Raw genomic sequence first — 22050 nt, forward strand, 5'->3', positions numbered from 1 at the left:
GGACAATTCATAGGCGAAAGGGCCGATGCAGGATACGGTGGGGCGTAGCGGGACGGCTGGTTTGTGTATTTTGGGCAAACCGTAGATCCTCGGTGGTTGTTTCCTTTTGGGTCGGAGCTTTTGGTAGGTGTTTTCTTCTAGGCTTCCTTTCTTTTTAAGTTCCGATAGTAAAGTTGTTAACTTCCTTACTAGGGAGTCAGTAGGATCTTTCTTGATTTCTTTGTATGGGCCAGTAGAGAAGAGGTTGTCGATCTTCTCCCTGTAAGTGGTGGTGTCTAGAATTACGACTGCTCTTCCTTTGTCGGCGGGTAAGATCATAATGGTTGAATCTTCCTTCAAGGACTTGAGAGCTGCCTCCGTATCTTTGGTGATGTTAGATTTCGGTGGTTTACTAGCTTGCTCTAAGACAGTGCCGATATCCTTGCGTAGCGATTCTCTGTCCACTGATGTAAATTTGCTGATGTTTGACTCTACTCTGGCAACGATTTCTGCTACTGGTATCCGCCAGCAACACCAACACCGAGTCGTCACCCACGTCCGCATCTCGACACACTCACCGACGTACGGCAACCGCCCGCACTTTCGGCCGGATCCATCCGACGTCCGCATACTCGCTATAACCTTCGCCCTCGCACCGAAGGGGCGTTGTGGCGTGCGCCTGTTATCCAAGCTGTGGGGAAGTTACAAATTGATGCAGAGGTTAGAGGTTCGAGACCTGGTCACGTGTTTCGGATGGTGACGTTAAAGGTCGGTCCCAGACGTAAAAAATCATATCTGATTGATACACGTCTGACAAAACTCGAATACACACACAAGTCTCCATTACTTGACAAAGTTGAGCAGCAGCCAACGAAACATCGTGAACTCTCTTACAGTTTCAACCGCTTCGCGAGACAACTGATCAACCTACTATATTGAATTCTCCGCGATGACGAACATCTTCAGAATTATCTATTTTTTATTATATGGAAAATCTGATGAGTTTATAAGTTGAGTTTATATTTGATGTATATCACCAACATTATTTATCACAATGTACATGATACTATTGAAAGAAATTTTGATATGGAGTTTTTAAAGTAGTACTCAATGATTACGTCTATTTTCGAGAGACAAGGACAGTAATAAGTTAAGGGAAACAAAAACATTTCATATATTTTGTTATTTAATTTGATTTAATTTGCACACAAACGGAAAGTTTATATATACAGTGCGTAACAAAAAAACGGGACGGTTTTGAAAAGTCAATATTTTTTTTTTCAAATTATTATATCTATATTTTAATGTTTATAGATGCTCTAAGATCTTATCTTATATGGCAGATCGGTTAAATGTATTAAAAAGTTGTGAAGCGAGCAAGCAAATATGTTCACTTTTTTCATTAAAAACATCCGGTTTTGTGATTTTGACATAAAATTCAGAAAATGATATCATATTTCACTTTCTATGTTTTCTGTTATTTTCCTTTCCACATTTTTTCCTTGGTCATATTTTTTATCGGGGGGGGGGATCCTGAGCCCCCACCCCTCAGTATGCCACTGTTCAAAGGCACCATAACCTTTGTAGCACACAATGAAAGGATTTGAAAAAAAAACATGCTCTCCCATACTTTGTTTTTTTAATGTTCTTGCCTAAAGAAATAATATTCAAAACTAAAAGAGAACATACTATAAAAGGACCAACAGAAATATTCAAGCAAATAAGTAGATTTGGAAATGAATTTTGACCGCATAATTCGAAAAGTATTGCAAAGTTAATGAAAAGGTTAGAGGGAGTCTGCTAATTAGCAAGAAGTCCGACCAACATATTTATCATTTTATGCCATTTTGGCGCAAGCCTCCTTTTTTACCCCAGACAAAAACATTCCGTGTTTGCTCAAGCATGAACGAAACTAAATTATTTTAATGGCAATTGAAGGATAAGACTCCAGAGCATGTATTGACACCAAAATATAGAGATCATAATTTGAAACAAAAATTTTATAGACTTTTCAAATCTGTCCTTTTTTTTATACGCACTGTGTATGTAACATACATGTATCTTTAAATAAAAAATTGCTTATTGCAGTTTCAAGTTTGCCCTTGAAAAATAAATTCATCATAATTATGAATAATGTGTATTTATGCATTCCTTCTGTACAAGTTTATGGTTGAATGATTGATGACTGGCACGTCTGGCATGGGGGGGGGGGAGGTTGCATGGTTTGAAACCCGGATGGGCTACTTCCATTGACGAGTGGATACCATGCGCGACCATAGGGTCGAAAAGCACCCTAAACACGTATTTTCCATATTCTGAAAATGCACCCCTACAAGTATTGGCGCGTGAAACCCTACCCTTAAGATCAAGTCCACCTCAGAAAAATGTTGCTTTGAATCAATAAAGAAAAATCAGACAAGCACAATGCTGAAGATTTCATCAAAATCGGATGTAAAATATGAAAGTTATGACATTTCAAAGTTTCGCTTATTTTTAACAAAATAGTTATATGAACGAGCCAGTTACATCCAAATGAGAGAGTCGATGATGTCACTCACTATTTCTTTTGTTTTTTATTGTTTGAATTATACAATATTTCAATTTTTACGAATTTGACGATTAGGACCTCCTTGCCTGAAGCACAAAATGTTAAAATAATGGAATTCCACGTGTTCAGGGAGGAATGAAACTTCATTTCACATGACAATGATGAGAAAATCAAAATATTTCATATTTCAAACAATAAAAAACAAAAGAAATAGTGAGTGAATGACATCATCGACTCTCTCATTTGGATGTAGCTGGCTCGTTCATATAACTGTTTTTGTGAAATGAAGCGAAACTTTGAAATGTCATAACTTTCTTATTTTACATCCGATTTTGATGAAATTTTCAGTGTTATGCTTGTTGAATTTTTCTCTTTTTATTCAAATCAAGTTTTTGTTGGGGCGGATCCAGCCTTCGTCAATAGGGGGAAGGGGGCCGATTTTTTTTCAGCCATATTTTCCCTGATCGGCCGCTCGAAGATGATTTTGTTGTTTGTTTCTCTAAAGGGGGTAGTCCTATAAGTCACTTCTTAGCTATATTCTTTAAATCAACGTAAACATATAATATCACAGTCCTTATTTCATAATGCGAGCACGAAGCACGGGCATATTTTTTTTAAATTGAATGTATTTTTTCCTAAAGTTTGAACATTCTGAAAAAAGGTGTGCCTGCAATCGAACGCAAACTTGAAGCACGAGCAGAATTTTTTTTATACACGTTTTGAACTGATCGGAAAGGTAGGCCTTGAAGAAGGTAAGCCATGAAGACTATAAAATAATGCGAGCGCGAAGCGCGAGTTGAAAATTCTTGACACTTGTACATAAAGAATGGGAAATCTTAATCAATTTTTCTAATAATGAACAGGGTAGCTGTATAACTAAACAATTGAGAGCGCGAAGCGCGAGCGGAAAATTATAGTTTTAGTCCTAGAACGGGACACGTACTCTATTTATGTTTTGTAAATCATGAAAAGGATGAGTAAGAGGGAATATTCCTGCATTAATAATGTGAGCGCAAAGTGCGAGCAGAAAATGTTAGTTTACGTTTTGAACTGATCGAAAAGTGCCTTTTAAGGACTGCTTGCACTTAGCCATGAAAACAATCAAATAATGCGAGCGCGAAGCGCGAGCGGAAAAATTCGAGATTTAGACCTAGAACAGGACACTTAATTCATGGTTTGTAAATCTAGAAAGTGATGAGAAAGGGGAATCTTCCTACATAAATAATTCGAGCACAAAGGGCGAGCAGGAAATTTTTTATATTGTGATCTGAAACTGGATAACTGAATGAACATGCGCGCGCGTTTCAGACTTAGACCTAGAATCTAGGCATTCTACATGTGTAACTACATCTTTTATCATGAAAATAAAAGCGAGCACGAAGCGCGAGCTTAAAATATATATTCTGATCTGAAAAAGGGGTCCATTTCAGCTTTATATTTTAAACACTTTGTAGGAAAATTGTAAGGTAAATATAAATTGCACTTGATAAAGAGCTGATATTTTCCATTATTACTTTGAGTTAGAGTCATATAGGACCGTGACATCCTTACCACATGTTATCATATGAATATGATGACTATATATCTTCCTATTCATCTTGCTGATTAAACACTGAAAAGGGACAATTTAATTATTAAATTTATATATTATTTATTATTGCATAATGAGGGCGAGGAATCTGCTAATATGGTGTGAACACTGTACATTTCAAGCACTTTTTTATGAATAAGATGCATCAGTAATCAATTGATATATATTTTTAACCATTAATACGAGCGCAAATCGCGAGCCGAAATTTTGATAAACTGTAATGAAAAGGGGATTTTAACTTTAAGTACTTTGTTATATAAATCAATATTGAGACATACATAACTGCCACTAAAATGTAAGCATGGCAGCGCTAGTTGATACGTTTTGACAATCAGACCTGAAAAGGGATATTTTGAAAACCTTGTGGAATACGTGAAAATAATAGGTACAATATTCAAACCATAAAATTGTAATTCTTACATAGCACTTTTTGAAAATCAATTTGGTAACCACAACAAATTAATAAAAGTGCGATTTCCGAGGAGAGATATGTTTTGTATATTGACTTCCAAACTTGATATTTAAGTTCCATGTTGAAAAAGATGTGTGAATCACTAAACAGGCCATGCGAGCGCGAAGCGCGAGCGAAAATTTAATAGTGACATGAAATATTTTTTTCCAAGTCTTCCTCTCATCTTATTAATTTATTCACTCGTCTTCTTCCTCTTCTTTTTTTCTCTTTCCTCTTCCTTCCTTTTTTCTTTTTTTCCCTTCTTTTTTGCTCCGCCAATGGGGGGGGGGGGGGGGAGAGGCCCCTCGGGCCCGAACCTGGATCGGCCCACTGCTGTTGGCACGTATTCCAAGAACTGAAACCATAAACAAGTACAGCGATATTTCAATTGTTATTGTCTCACGGACGTCGGTCGTCGGTTTTACCGTAACCTTCATCTTTGGGTTCAGGCGCAGCCCCACCTCCTACACCTCGCGCCCGGGGGGGGGGTCAATTGACCAAAAAAGTGTTAGGGGTGTGCCGCGGGCGAGACAAAAAAAGGGGGCCTTGGAGCGGGCTTAGTGTAAAAAGGAGGGTCCTCGGAACGGGCTTCTGAACTACAATTTTGTGAAAACGGTGGTCCTTGGAACGGATCGTCAGCGTGTGAGATATGCACCCCTGTGGAACGGGCATGCGTGCATGATGCAGCTAGCGCGGCCTCCGCCGGGTGCGCTCGCGCAGAGACGATGGTCGGACAGGGCTCGGCGGCCGCTTTTCACCAAAATTGCAGCAGATCAATGCGACCGGAACGGCGTAACGAAAAAATATGCGAAGCTTTGGAGCGGATTTCTTTCTTCTTGTTTCTCGATAAAAACAAAATGCTATGCTTGGAGCGGCTTTCTTTCTTTTTTTTTCTCAATTAGACAAAAATGCTATGCCTCCGCGGCACATACCCTCTATGCATTATATACTGAGTGCCCCCCCCCCCCGGGACCTCGCGCATATCGTACTCTTAACATAGCGTTGACTCGTGGGGCAAAAAATATATTCTTTATAAAACATCTAATAGTCTTATTTTTTTATACCCTTGCAAATTACACGTAGCCTTTCCAGCGAAAATAGATATCCCTTTTTCTTTTTTTTTAGTGTTTTGACACCCTTATTATCACGTTATACCCTAATCTTGAAATATACATCCTTTTTACGTGTATTTTTTTGGTCGCGCACTCGTAGTATCCACTCGTCAATGTAAGTGCCCCCCCCCACCTGGGTTTGAAAGTGAGGCCAGAGGGAGGGTGAGCTGGGGAGGGGACAGAGATTAGTTTCTATTGAACTGGAAGTGGCAGATGAATGTGATCAAGAAACCTAAAACTAGATTGTCAATTGGCGAAGACTCGGACTCAGTATTGCTTAAAGGACAAGTGCACCACAACAAAAAAATTGATTTGAATAAAAAGAGAAAAATTCAACAAGCATAACACTGAAAATTTCATCAAAATCGGATGTAAAATAAGAAAGTTATGACATTTTAAAGTTTCGCTTCATTTCACAAAACAGTGATATGCACATCTCGGTCGGTATGCAAATGAGGGAATTGATGACATCACTCACTCACTATTTCTTTTGTATTTTATTATATGAAATATTTTGATTTTCTTGTCATTGTCATGTGAAATGCAGTTTCATTCCTCCCTGAACACGTGGAATTCCATTTAACATTTTGTGCTTCAGGCAACGAGGTCCTAATCGTCAAATTCGTAAAAATTGAAATATTGTATATTCAAGCAATAAAAAACAAAAGAAATAGCGAGTGAGTGACATCATCGACTCTCTCATTTGGATGTAACTGGCTCGTTCATATAACTATTTTGTTAAAAATAAGCGAAACTTTGAAATGTCATAACTTTCTTATTTTACATCCAATTTTGATGAAATCTTCAGCATTGTGCTTGTCTGATTTTTCTCTATTGATTCAAAGCAACATTTTTCTGAGGTGGACTTGACCTTTAATATAAAATGGATACCGTATAGACCTAGCAAGCATAACATAAAATCTTAGCTAATGGTTATTTGAGACAAAATAAAACATCGAAATGAGAAAATGTGTCATGGTAGGTATGGTTAAGAAAATACTATACTTTTGGTAATGGTACTTTTAAAATGTTGGCCTGTATTGAAATCTATATATTTTTTTGCATTCTTGGAATCAAACCTTGATCCGATAAAGCAAAAACATAATTAATATGGATATTTTATGAAGCTCCAAAGATTGTATGTCTTGCGAAGCACGGCTGATTTGTTTTCTATTTATTCATGAAAGAAAGCCAAGCTCAGACTGGTTTTCAGTAGTTCAGGTATTTTATTCTACGAAAAACAGCCTCGCGCCCACTACTCTCAATATCTCTAGGTTACTCTACTCTGGTAATTAGGCCTACAGTCACAGTGTAGATGCAAACATCCTCTAAAGTGAGGTTGAGCTAAAGGGAAAAATAAAACAAACAATCAACATCATGAAATGGATCTGATGGTAAGTGGGTTACATTAATGTAAAAACATTTATAAAAATCTTAACTTCAGAGGCAGAAAATATGTCAGTTTACATATAAAATCATCCAGTAGGCATCAATAATTATTTAGTAAGAGTAAAATACATGATTACACAAAGTTTACAAGTATACAGTAGTATAATAACAATAATAATAAACTCACTTGTACTTTGACTCAAACTGACACGGGGAAGACAACCTTCTCCTTCAAAAGCTCAAGCTCTTCTGCCCTCTTCCCGCCAAATTTGTGCTCTAGCTGGCTTGAAAAGAAAACCTATACCTATTGGGGGTACATTATTGCTACCCCAACTGACTCTTGATCGTTCAAGGATCAACCCAGCCAAGTATATCCAGGGATGCTTAAATGCATACCTGAATACACTTTGAACAATAGCCATTGTTCACCAAACTACAGCAAGTTTAAATAGCCTGATACAACCCAATAGGGGTAGCCAATTTCACATTACAACATTCATTTATCTATTTTTTGTTTTATAGTACAAAAAGCCTTATCCGATGAGCAGGGGCCGAGCTAAGCCGCTTGCAGATAGTGCCGTGTCATCATGAAAATCAATCGCAGGCTTCAATGTGTGCATTTTAGTCAAGTTACGTTCAATTGCATCTCTTTCTGCATTGGGCCCCTGCCCATCCCCCCCCCCAGGTAGCAAGCCCATGTGGGACCCATATGGGCTAATTGTGGGACGCTGGATGTGGGTTTTCCCATATGTGTCCCATATGGGGACCATATGAATTTTGACACATGGGGCTTTTGCTAGCCTGCCCATATGGGATTATCATGGGCATACCATTCATAGTTAAGGTACGTAAGAACCCATATGAGACCCACATGGGATTAACATGGCCTTGCCATTCCGGGTAGAATATATCCCACCAAATATGGGACCCATATGGGATTAACATGGGATATGCCATTCTGGGTAGGATACGTTCAAGCAAATATGGGACCCATATGGCAATAACAAGGGCTTGAAATTATGGGTAGGATATATTCAAGCAAATATGGGACCCAAATGGGATTAACATGGGCATGCCATCCTGGATAGGATATGTTCAAGCAAATATGGGACCCATATGGGATTAATGTGGGCTTGAAATTCTGGGTAGGATTTGTTCAAGCAAATATGGGACTGGATTAACATGGGCATGAAATTCTGGGTAGGAAATGTTCAATCAAATGGGACCCATATGGGATTAACATGAGCATGAAATTCTGGGTAGGATATGTTCAAGCAAATATGGGACTGGATTAACATGGGCATGAAATTCTGGGTAGGAAATGTTCAATCAAATGGGACCCATATGGGATTAACATGAGCATGAAATTCTGGGTAGGATATGTTCAAGCAAATATGGGACTGGATTAACATGGGCATGAAATTCTGGGTAGGAAATGTTCAATCAAATGGGACCCATATGGGATTAACATGAGCATGAAATTCTGGGTAGGATATGTTCAAGCAAATATGGGACTGGATTAACATGGGCATGAAATTCTGGGTAGGAAATGTTCAATCAAATGGGACCCATATGGGATTAACATGAGCATGAAATTCTGGGTAGAATATGTTCAAGCAAATATGGGACCCATATGGGATTTACATGGGCTTGCCATAGTGGTTAGAATATGTTCAAACAGATATGGGACCCATATGGGATTACCATGGGCATGATGATGATGATGATTTCTTATTACTAAATCATCAGGATAAAAGCAATATTATCTCAAATCATCATACTCCATTTGATAGATTTTCTACCGATATTCTTACAAGTAATTTTGATGAGCTTCAAGTTGAATTCGATATTCATGATAAAGCATACAATCTCTCCTCATCTCCATATTATACAGAAAATTCATTCAAAGACTATGCTAAATTGATTGGAGAAGAAGATGTTTTTATTTTGCATTTGAATATAAGAAGCGCTAACCAAAACTTCGAGAAATTACGATTATTATTAGAAAATACACAGTTTGCCAATCCCCCAATCATTGCTCTTACTGAAACTTGGTTCACGGAAACACCGAATTCCTTATGCACCCTCCCGAATTATGATATTGTTATAAACAATAGGAAAAATAAAATTGGAGGTGGATTAGCAGTATATATTCCGTCTTCATTTGATTATGCAATTAGACATAAATTTGAATATATGAATGATATCATTGAATCCTTATTTGTAGAAGTAAAAATTCAAAAAGATAAGAAAACTCTTATAGGTGTCATTTACAGACCTCCTCAAACTTCTTGTATAGAAGATTTTTTATTTGCTACTAATGAACTTTTGCAAAACGGAGAATTGATAAATAACAATTGTATCATCACTGGTGATTTCAATATTAATCTCTTGACCAGTAATCACTCTTTAACAAACGATATCCTTGAATTAATGTTAACTTCTACTTTTTTGCCGATTATTTCTAGACCAACCCGTATTACTGATCATTCTGCTACGCTTATAGATAATATATTCTGTAACTCTCATCCTCTTCCGAAAGCTGGCATTGTAACGACAGACATATCCGATCATTTTCTTATTTTTACCCATCTCCAAACAATGCAATCATTCGCAAAAATGGAAAAGAAATATAGGATCTGTCGCAACTTTAGTGACAAAAATATTGAACGCCTCCAAGAAAATTTGAGCTCTATTGATTGGTCTGACGTTTATAACTCGAAAGAGAATGTCGATGACTCGTTTGACATATTTTTGAAATATTTTAATGATTGCTTAGATTCTTGTGTTCCTTTGAAGAAATATCGAAATTACGACTATAAACGTGTTCCAAAGCTACCATGGGTTTCAAAATTGATATTAAGGTCCATCAATCGGAAAAATAATCTGTATGTTTCTTATATATCAAATCCAAATGATATTTCACGGAATAGATACGCGTCTTATAAGAATACCTTAACAACTACTCTCCTAATAGCAAAAAAGAGGTTTTATTCAGAAAAATTACAATCATATAAAAACGACCTTAAAAATACATGGAAAACAATAAATGGGGCTCTAAACAAAATTAACAAATCTAGTGCTGTTAATAAATTATGTGTAGATGGAAATATGGTTGAAGATACTCATTCTATAGCAAATGAATTTAATTCATATTTCTCTCAAATTGGACCGAAGTTAGCTGGAAATATTATACCTGTAGAAAATTCGTTTAAGGACTTTTTGGATAAACAAAATGATAGTTCAATATTTCTTACTCCAGTTAATAGAAAAGAATTACTTGAGATTGTATCTAATTTGAAAGCAGAAAAGACACCCGGTTATGATGGTATTACAAATAGAGTTGTGAAAAACATTATACATTCTCTTGCTGATCCTCTGCTTCATATATTTACTTTATCATTGCAGTTTGGTCAGGTCCCAAAGAAGATGAAAATAGCTAAAGTTATACCCATTTTCAAAAAGGGAGACCAATTGATTACTAGTAATTATCGCCCAATATCCTTGTTAACTTCGTTCTCAAAAAATCTTGAAAGGATAATTTATAAAAGGACAGTTGCTTTCCTTAAGAAATATAGTATTATATGTGATAATCAATTCGGTTTTAGAGAAAAACATAATACAACTCATGCTATATTGACATTAATAAATGAAATATCTACTTCTTTTGACAATTCTGATCATACCGTAGGATTATTCCTCGACTTCTCAAAAGCGTTTGAAACAATAGATCATGAAATACTGTTATATAAGCTGTCAAATTACGGTATCAGAGGGACAGCTTTACAATGGTTTAGGAGTTATCTTACTGATAGAATTCAGTTTGTTACAGTAAATGAATCAGAATCTCCAACAAGGCCAGTTTCCTGTGGAATTCCACAAGGTAGTATTCTTGGCCCTTTGTTATTTATACTTTATGTTAATGATATGAAAAATTCATCTCATGTTCTGTCATTTATTCTCTTTGCTGATGATTCCAATATTTTCTATACACATCATGATCCACATGTACTTGTGAGAACTATGAATACAGAATTTAAAAAAGTAACAAACTGGATTAAAGCCAACAAACTGTCATTGAATCTGCAAAAAACTAATTATATGCTTTTTAGTCATTTATTGAAACATCTACCTCATCAAATACTTTTAGATATTACTGAAATCAAAGAAGTGCAAACAACAAAATTCTTAGGTCTTACTATTGATAACAAGCTCACGTGGAATGCTCATATCAACAATATTTGCAAAACTGTGTCACGAAATATTGGAGTCATCAATAAGCTTAAAAACGTTCTTCCAGCACAGGCGCTATCCATGTTGTATTGTGCATTAATACTACCGTATCTTAATTATGGAATTCTGGCATGGGGTAATGCCTCTCAAACGAGACTAAATAAAGTCTTGCTACTTCAGAAAAAAGTAATGAGAATAATATGCAATATGTCCTTTAGATCTCATACGGATGAATTTTTTCGTCAGAAACGTATCCTTAAAGTCAATGACCTGTACCGCTTGCAACTATTCCAATTCATGTATCAGCTAGATAGAAATAGTGTACCTAATGTCTTACAAAAGAAATTTATGAGAAACAATACTTTACATTCATATAATACGAGACAATCAAACGACTATCACCTACCTAAAAGTAGAACAGTATTTTCTAGCAAAACTGTATTTTTCACAGGACCAAAACTCTGGAATTCTCTGGACAGAGAAATGAAAGAGGCAGCTAATCTTAACCGATTTAAATTACTCATCAAAAAATTTCTTCTGAATTCTTATTGATTCAATCAAATATTTGTGAACTTCATACTTATCCACGGTAGTATTGATTATTTTAAAGTCAATATTTAATTTTGTATATAGTGTATATACATTTGTGTTACAGTGTTTATATCTATATAACTGTATAGAATTTTGCTGATTATTTTACTCTATTTGTGTCATATTAACCTTGTATAAAGTTTTAATAGGGGGTCTACATTGCACTGCTTTTTAGTAGGCCCCTCCACTTTTTTTCTTTTCATTGCTACGTTTCAGTCCTGCATGTGTTATGCATTTTTTTCATTGTAAACATGATTTATTACGAAATGTACTTTGATGATTGTGGAATATGAATTTATCAATAAATAAATAAATAAATAAATAAATGCCATCCTGGGTAGGATATGTTCAAGCAAATTATGGGACCTATACAGGATTAACATGGACATCGCATCGACATTCTCATTGGGCTGTGTTCAAGCAAATATGGGACCCATGATATAAACTTCCCAGATAGCAAAATATCTGGGCCCCATATGGGTAAATCTGGGACCCATATGGAAACCATATGGGCTAGAAGAGGGTAGGTCCACATGGGGCCCAGATATATGGGGCCTATCTGGGTTATATCTGGGCCCATATGTACCAGATGAATATCATCTGGGCTGGAGATGGGCATTTCCAAGTGAGACCCAGATGGGCAAAAATATATGGGACCCATCTGGGATGTATCTGGGTCATATCACTGGATCGATCTGGACTGCACTCATGAATATTCATCATAACAATAAATGACCAAAATTTTAGCTAATACAGCTACAACAATTAATTTGTTTATGTTTATGCAAGGATTCCACCATGAAAAGTTTCAGAAAAGTATGTAATTTATTACCATAAAATTAAAAATCGAAACATTTAATTTCAGGAGTAAATTTTCAAGGTTAAATATTGAAAATTGTTATTAACCATAGCCTGTCAAGTATAGCAAACTCGCTCTATATATAGAAGTCAGTAACAAGATTCAGTGGTTAGGTGTAGGATAGGATTAGGATTTAGGGTTAGATTGTAGGATTATAGGACATGATAAAATGATAACGATTAGAGTATTGGGTTGTAAAGTCACCTTAATGACAAATATTAATATATTTTTTTAATTAATTAAAACATCGTGAACCTACATGGGGCACACATGGGACCCATATAAAAACACAATATTGTTTTCATATGGGGCCCAGATGGGCCATGTGGGGTTCACATTGGTTTTATGTGGGCTTGCCAAGATTTTCCCCACATAAAACCCACATGGGCCTCGGATGGTTTGGACGGTGCAAAGCCCACATGGGTCCCATATGCTTCTTGGATGCAGATGCCTTAGGGCCCCAGATGGATTGCCCAGATGAAACCCATGTGTCAAAGAATATGGGAGCCATATGGGCCCCAAATATACCCCATATGTTGCCCATGTGAATAAATCCATATTGTACCCAGTTAAGAAATTGGGGATCTGATGGGTCCCATCTGTCTTATATGGGTTTACCCATATGGGTCCCATATGCTTCTTGGGTGCAGATGCATGGGCCCCAGATGGTTTGCCCATATTGGGCCCTTTTTTCGGAAAAAATGGGACCCACGTGGGCCCCATATGGGCTTGCTACTTCCCCCTCCTCCCTCTATCCCCTCCTTGTGTTTACTATTCTTTAATTGCTGCTGCAGGGCCGTGGAACCAGAGATGATTTTAACCAGCCCCGACCCCCGTTGCTTGATAGCAACAAGACAGTATGCCACAGGGGCCGCGGAACGGTTTACAAAGTGGGGGGGGGGGCTGACCATGCTAAAAATCACAATTATATGGTCATTTTGACGTTTTTGTACGCGCGGTCATCGGAAAAAAAGTGGGGCCGGGCTGAAGCCTCCCCAGTCCCCCCCCCCCCTTCCCCGGTTCTGCGGCCCCTGTGCCATGCACAAAAAAATGCGATCCCCCCTCCCCACTCCGATCCGGGGCATGCCACTCCGCTACCTCCAAACAAGCACATCAGTGTTCAAAACCTTTGCTTTATCCCCCCCCCCCCCCCCTAGCACGTACAGGATCGGTTCCGCCGCTACACACTCCACTGGACTCGGCCGGCCGGCCGTCTGTAGTCTACAAATGTAGACCCACATCTGCAGTGTGTGTACCCCGGCTGATTCAACGAGTCTGCATAGCAGACTATGTCTACTGAGGCTGAAATGGCTCGCTTCGCTCATCCTTTCAGGCTGGTTTGCTTCGCAAACTAGTAGCAGATCCCACCTCACGAGCCATTCAAAGTCTGCATAGCAGACTAGGCCGTCTGAGCTGTACTACGCTAAATCCGTATAGAGTCCCCAGCCCGATCTCTGCTCGAGCTCGATCCGAGCGCGAGCTAGCTTCGGTGTACCAGAAACCGGTGAGATGCAGATGGTTGGTTAATCTTAGTTTGGTACGATTGAGATTTCATATTTGTTAGATTTATGCAATTGTTTTGATCATTTACATCTTATATGTGTCCGACGGTGGGTAATTTTGCGTATGATTGATTGAGTGATTTTCTGAGACTGTCAACTGAGAGGTCTGACTCTGAGGGCGAGAGCTCTGAGCTCTGTTGTGGCCTTGACTAACGCAGAAATGAAGGCATGGGGCAGACTCATTGATTTGCTTTGTTGACAAACGTATCGAGGGGTTCTCAAACTACGACCCTGCGGGCCGGATCCGGCCCGCAGAGCTTCTCAATCCGGCCCGCGAGACTCTGCTGGGTTTTTTAAAATCACTTTTAAGTCACAATATGAAACACAGCTCAATATGATTACATTGTGTATCCATGAAACCATTCTAAAAGTAGGCCTAATGCCATTAGGCCTACTTTTAGAATGGTTTCCATGAAGAAAACACCTTATTTCTGAGATTTATTTTTTTTGCAACATACCTAATGGGTGCCAAAAGTTAAACCACGATTTGGCCCCATTAGTAATGGGGCCAAATCGTGGTTTAACTTTTGGCACCCATTAGGTATGTTGCAAAAAAAATAAATCTCAGAAATAAGGTGTTTTCTTCATGGCCTCATTTTATCAGTAGAGGCGCTGGTCCAAAAATTGGGATTGTCCCAGAAAACAAGGATATCCTCATAAACCAAGACAAATCATGTCTTGATAAATTGAGACTGTCCTTGTTTATGAGGACGTTTTTTTTTCACTTCCCCCTACGGGACAAAGACAGCAATTACGGAAATTGAGAGTGCTAAAAATAGATTCAGTGACCTCAATTCCCCCCAGTTCACCGTCTATTTTTCATGACTTACCGTCTTCCAATAATCTTGTTATGAAACCTGATATGTTTACATTGACTAGCACACTTGATTGGTGTCGGCACTTGACAGGTGAATGAACATTCCTAGATTTCTTGTGTGAAGAAATCCTTATAAACTGAGACAGTCCCTGTAAACTGGGACGATCCCAATTTTCTGACCAGCGCCTCTACTGTTTATAGAGCTCATCAAGACCTTCAATTTAACACCTCATTTATCTCAATAGCTCCAGAATTCAGAAATAAGAAAGTTATCATGGTTATTGCAGTTTTAAGGTCATATAAATCGCCTATTCAATTCTTATGTATTTCTTTGTTTTTTAAGCCAATAGTTGTGATCTTAACTGGGACCAAGGTGCACAAAGAGAAAACAGAAATGCGCATGCATTTGCACATTGAAGTGCCCCAAAACAGTCCTCAAAATAACACACGCCGCCGAAACAGGGACATAAAAAACATCTTTAGCGTCAGTAGATTTCATTCAAATTTCACCACAATATAGCACTCATTAATTCAATGAACAAGGTTATAATATAACCTTGTTCTCAGTTATATCTCCATGTGTGGCAAAATAAGGATGGCAATGTTTGGCTTATTTTCTCTTTTTTTGGGGGGGGGCAAATGCCTGATTTTTTTACACTGACAGTTTCCATTACACCTATTATTCATACAACTTGGCTCTTATTTAAATTTGACACTTTAGATAATTTTTTTTCAAATTAAAAATAGGGATCAAAAAATGAAAAATTTCTTGCCATATTACTTTCCACCAATAGAGGGCGTACACAAAAATATGCCCAAAATTCAAGTTTTTGAGCGCTCTAGTGAATACAAAAATTATTCTTAAGTTACTAATGTAAAATAAATTGCAACTGTATGGAAATTAGTAATTTTGGTCACAAAAGTGATATTTTGATGATTTTTTAAAGTGTGTGCTCTGTACAACATTGGCATACCATAGTCTTACCTGAAGATTCCCCACAGGCAGGATGGTAGCAGTGAACAAGTGCAATATAGTTTAAATGTTGCTCTATCGGAATGAATACATTTTAGAGTGATATGATACCTGTAAATGTGAATAGCAAGAGGTTGAAAGCAAGGCCAAAGTTCTAGTAGCACACAGAGTCGCAAGATTAGCAAGTGAGGATTTTTTTCAAGTCTATATAGAGCTCTGCCATAAACATTCAACTACATAAAAACAATGATGCAATGGGGAATAACTTTTCCTTTGACATACAAAAACAATACAAAGCAATGCCTCCACAGTCGCCCTGCAATTCTAGCCAGCACACTCAATGCCTCATTCATAATGCACCTAGAGGGCGCTTTTGCAACATACCTACACCAATGGGTTCGAAGCATCTCGCGTGCGAAGGAATATCAGTCGTATGCACGCGACACACACGACACAGTTAAACTTTGCTGGGCTTTTGCCCACATAAAATATTACTTAAAATTTCATATATCACATTCTGCTATGACACTTACCGAATCATTTAGATCCTTCCGTGACTTCTCCTTGAAGTTTCTTTTAAAAAACATGTATATTTTCTTGATCTTTAGTGAAGATTTTACGGAGATGAAATCTGCTCAGCGCGGATATCAATTTTCGCCTAAAGAGGGCGCGCGATTTATATTCATATCAAAGACACGACAAGGGAAAGACTAGGCACCTACACTACTTCTACACGCAAATCGACGCAAGGCATTACGCGAAGTCTGTGAAGTGTCCAATCTTTTCATTGTATAGACTTTGGGATACCGTATATGTATTATTGACGTTCGTTAAAGCTTGTACTGCTGGTTTCTTTCCAGGCACATATATTTTCATTTTTTTTTTTATTAGTCATCTTTTGAAATTCATTGCAAATAAGTGTTATCATCACCAATAATGATCTTTAATTATGTTTTTGAAGGTGTTTCATTCATTGGTGCCCATAATTAGTTAATCATAAGGATTGCGCATTCAAAGAATTTAGATACAGTTATAAAATTACCGAGGAGCTGAATCTTAAGGTCGTGAAATTATTAGCGCCACCAACGGGCTTCCTTGTATTTCCATGGAAGAGACAAGCGAATTCACTTTCGAGGCCGAGGTAAGCGAAATTTCCTTTTTTTTTAATGATTATTATTTTATTATTATTTTCATATTTCTTTAATCTATTGCTACTTACTGGCAAGAGCCCCGGTGCGTAGCGAGAAGGAGTTTCGTCAAATATTACTTCAGCAATGAAGCAATGTTTACCGACTACTTCGAAATCCAGGGTCAAACACGGTCTATTGTACGAGGTTAGTAAATACTAACCTCGTACAATGTGTGAGTGAACTTTTGGGAACCACTCGTAGATTTGTGTACGCGCACTTGTCATGTGTACAATATTAAAAATGAATGGAGGTGGAAATGGGGAACCGTGCGTGTGACTGAATAAAGCGCTGCTGTATGAAGTGAACCAGAGATGCCAAGTTCAAAGACCAGCTATGCGTGAGATTTTCTGTGAATCTGAGTGAGATCACAGACATTGTGTACAATGTAAGGGGATAGGCTGTGATAGTTGCGTGAGACAGAGATTTGAGGGGATGAACAAGAGTCCTGGGGCCCGTTTTCAACACCTGGACAAGTTAGTCATATCTTTATCCACAAACCACGGAGTTAGTTCCAATCTTACTAAACCTGTTTCACGAAAGGCTTCCTAACTAAAATACCTTGATATCGATACTATCGGTAAAAAGAGCAGACGAGACGTAGCCTTAGTCACAAAATAGCATCCCACTTGTTTTGGGATGTAATTTCAAACTCTATGATTGATTACGTAAGGTTATAATTTTCAGATTTCTCTGCACTTTTGCATGTCATAGTCTACCCACGTGATGCCACTACGTCATTAGGAAAGAAGTTATGACAGGTACGGAGGTGTCATAAATATTTAGTGAGGTTGTTGTACCCGATCTTGGTAAAGAGGGCTTCGTGAAACGGTTAGCGGACAAGTAGCTCACTATCTCCAATTTAGTCAAGAAGTTAGACTTATGATGGTGTTGAGAAACAGGCCCCAAAATGCTTGAGTCTCACGCATAATGCGTGAGACTTGGTAGCTCTGAGTGAACAGTGGTTCCCAATATCACGATAATGCCAGTAATGGCAGTCAAATAAATTTCAATTTTAAACAAAGTTTAGTGGAGAGTTTTCTGTCTGTTCAATCTACTTTCTTAGATGTTCTCACCATGTTTGGACCTACATACAGGTGCGAAAGTGCATATTTCACAATGAACATTTAAAGAACTAACTCATATCGAAGCACCTTGTCTTTTGACAAGTGAACATTTGCACCAGCGCCTTCATCTGGTAATTACACCTTTTGTGTCAGCAACTTGTTGCTGACAGTGTCACTACGAGACTGACACCCATATTTTATTGTCTACAACTGACTTGCTGTATTATTCAATCTACTTTGACTACAAAAAATATTGATACTTCAAGACATTATCTGTCTCCTAACCCAGGGAGCCCAGGGGCTTACCATGTATTTGGCCCTACTCACGGGACTAGGGTGATTTATGGTCTTAATATTTCTCCAAATGAATTGTGAAAAGAGATATTATGCACTTACCATGATTGTATGGATGAAGGTCTAAAGAATGGCAGTTTTCCTGACATCTGGGCACAGACTGGATCCTCAAAATACGAAAAGTTCTCTCCTTCTACCCCCGTCTCGATCGGCCATTTTTGTTGTCTCACCTGCATAGCAGAGTGAGACTATAGGCGCCGCTTTTCTGACAGCGACGGCGGCGGCGGCGTCAACATCAAATCTTAACCTGAGGTTAAGTTTTTTAAAAGACATCATAACTTAAAGTATATGGACCTAGTTCATGAAACTTGGCCATAAGGTTAATCAAGTATTACTGAACATACTATCAGAGTTTCATGTCACATGACCAAGGTCAAAGGTCATTTAGGGTCAATGAACTTAGACCATGTTGGGGGAATCAACATCGAAATCTTAACCCGAGGCTAAGGTTTTGAAATGTCATCATAACTTAGAAAATATATGAACCTAGTTCATTAAACTTGGACATAAGCTTAATCAAGTATCACCAAACATTCTGCATGAGTTTTACGTCACATGACCAAGGTCAGAGGTCATTTAGGGTCAATGAACTTTGGCCAATTTGGGTGTATCTGTTGAATTACAATCAAAACTTTGAAAGTATGTTGGTCTAGTTCATAAAACTTGGACATAAGAGTAATCTCTCTACTACTCATCATCTCTACTCGCTGACGCAAGCCAGCATCTCCTCATCAGCTCTACTACTCAAGCTGTTCTCACTCAATATTCCTTCTGGTTTACAGTCCTTTTCAGGACTATTCTCAAGAAAGAATACTCTATTCTCAAAATCTCCACTTTCTCGCCTATCCACTTCCTCTCTTCTTCTATCCACTGCTTCTATAACACTCCACATGGTGTACCGTAAACCACATCAGCAATTGTACATGCCACCATGCAAACCTTCAAACAACATCTGAAGAGTAATCTAGTATCACTGAACATCTTGTGCGCATTTTAGGTCACATGAACAAGGTCAAAGGTCAATGAACTTTGGCCATAATGGGGGTATCTGTTGAAGTACCATCATAACTTTGCAAGTTTTTGGATCTGATTCATGAAACTTGGACATAATAGTAATCAAGTATCACTCAACATCCTGTGCAAGTTTCAGGTCACATGATCAAGGTCATTTAGGGTCAATGAACTTTGGCCGAATTGGGGGTATTTGTTGAATTACCATCATAACTTTGAAAGTATGTTGGTCTAGTTCATAAAACTTGGACATAATAGTAATCTAGTATCACTGAACATCTTGTGTGCATTTTAGGTCACATGAACAAGGTCAAAGGTCAATGAACTTTGGCCATAATTGGGGTATCTGTTGAATTACCATCATAACTTTGCAAGTTTATTGATCTGACTTTTGAAACTTGGACATGAGAGTAATCAAGTATCCCTGAATATCCTGTGCAAGATTCAGGTCACATGATCAAGGTCGAAGGTCATGTAAGGTCAATGAACTTTGGCCACATTGGGGATATTTGTTGAATTACCATTTATTCTGTAAGTGTATTGGTCTAGTTCATAAAACGTGGAAATAAGAGTAACCAAGTATCACTGAACATCTTGTACGAGTTATAGTAGTTTTCAAAGTCAGCACTGCTGCTATGTTGAACTGCGTGATGCAGGTGAGATGGCCAGAGGCATTCCACTTGTTATGAATTGTAACAAAATGGCCGATCGAAACGGGGGTAGAAGGAGAGAGCTTTTCGTTTTTTGAGGTTCCAGTCTGTGCCCAGATGTCAGGAAAAGTGCCACTCGTTAGACCTTCATCCATACAATCATGGTAAGTGCATAATTTATCTTTTCACAATTCATTTTGAGAAATATTTAGACCATAAATCACGCTAGTCCCGTCAGTATGGTCAAATACACGGTAAGTCCCTGGGCTCCCGCCCGCGCAACTCCCTGGGTTATCTGTCTCCCAAATTATACCAGGTATATGTATAGGTACAATCTAGATTCCTTTTATAAAAGTACTTTTATTATTTATATTGACTCTCGCTGTATTTACAAAACTTTTCTAATTTTGCCTGCGTTCCATATGAAACTGTTACAAATTTGTTGGATTAAATGCTCCCAAAGTAAGGGCTAGATTGCACAAGAGTGCATCCAGAACGCAAGGGTCTTTGCACAAATTAAAAAAAAAAATGATCTTCACTGGCCCTTTCTGGTTTTCTTTGAGTCTCATCTGGCCCTTTACAGAAAAAGTTTGAGAACCCCTGGACTCTAGAATCTAGGTTGGCAGGAGGCTTCTAGAGAGTAATGATCATTTACTAACGTATGCTTACTTTCAACGAAGCCAGGTATTCCTTCCCATTCATCTGCACATAGGGCCACAAAACCTGAAACTGTCACCCCCGAGATTTCTAGTACTTTCCTTCTAAAACTAAAGATCTAGCCCTAATTAAATCATCTGATCATGTTACATGTACATGTACATGAATTACAACTTCATTTCTGACATTTCTATCGATATTATTTTTCAACAAGAATTCATCCCAAAAATGAGAAAAATATATTACGCCGCTATCTTGTTTTCTATTGTTCTTTTCCAACGTTAATACAGACACAAGCAATTATTTACGTTACCCCCCCCCAAGTTGCTGTTGGTTGTAGTCCAAATAGATCTAACTTGTTAGTCCCATTTAGTAGCACATAAATTCTCACCTCTTCTGTAAAAGTAGCAATATCTATTAAACAAGCATGACACATGTAGATCTATGGCAAGGTGCCAAGCCTACCAAGTCTATGGACATGATGGAGTCCCTCTTTTAAAGAGACACACAATGATCATAAACTTTACAACTGCAATACATGGGGGGGGTGTTAGGGTGTTGCAAGAAATAATTGATCAATTGTAAATTTTCTGTTGTAATTTTACAAATGTTAGATTGATTTAGCTCTAGCAAATGAGATTACACTCCTTGTTACAAGAAGCAGATTAGCAACCACCCCAAAAAAAGAAAAGAAAAAAAGAAGAAGATTAGAATCAGTAACAGATTTTTAATCAGTTACAAGACATGATTGATTTAGGGACTACAAATAGAGTTGCAATTGATTGCAATTTTTAGCAATGCCCATTCATACAAGTGGTGGAAGAATATTTAATTTCAAGCATTTCAAATTTGCTGAATCGTGTGTTAAGTGAATGGGTGCACAGATATACATGTAAGGCACCATTTTTTGTTAAGTGTGAAAATGACTGGCCAAGATTTTTCTGAGAAAACAAAATATTTCTCTCAATTCTTTATGAGACTTTTGGTAAACTTACATAAATATAAGGAACATTATCATC

The 22050-nt window shown here is 37.8% G+C and overlaps 1 protein-coding gene across 3 annotated transcripts in view; it reads left to right on the forward strand.

Annotated features, from left to right (window-relative positions):
* The first annotated feature begins 14210 nt into the window (after positions 1 to 14210).
* LOC121418226 overlaps positions 14211 to 22050 on the forward strand; it is a 41315-nt gene continuing 33475 nt past the window's right edge. The window contains exon 1 of one of the 3 annotated variants that reach the window (XM_041612007.1): positions 14211 to 14290. The gene's annotated coding sequence lies outside the window, so the exon portion shown is untranslated. The remainder of the gene's footprint in view (positions 14291 to 22050) is intronic. The other 2 variants (XM_041612168.1, XM_041612087.1) reach the window with 2 other exon arrangements.

This window comes from Lytechinus variegatus, chromosome 1 (assembly GCF_018143015.1).
Source record: "Lytechinus variegatus isolate NC3 chromosome 1, Lvar_3.0, whole genome shotgun sequence".
Lineage (NCBI taxonomy): Eukaryota > Metazoa > Echinodermata > Echinoidea > Temnopleuroida > Toxopneustidae > Lytechinus > Lytechinus variegatus.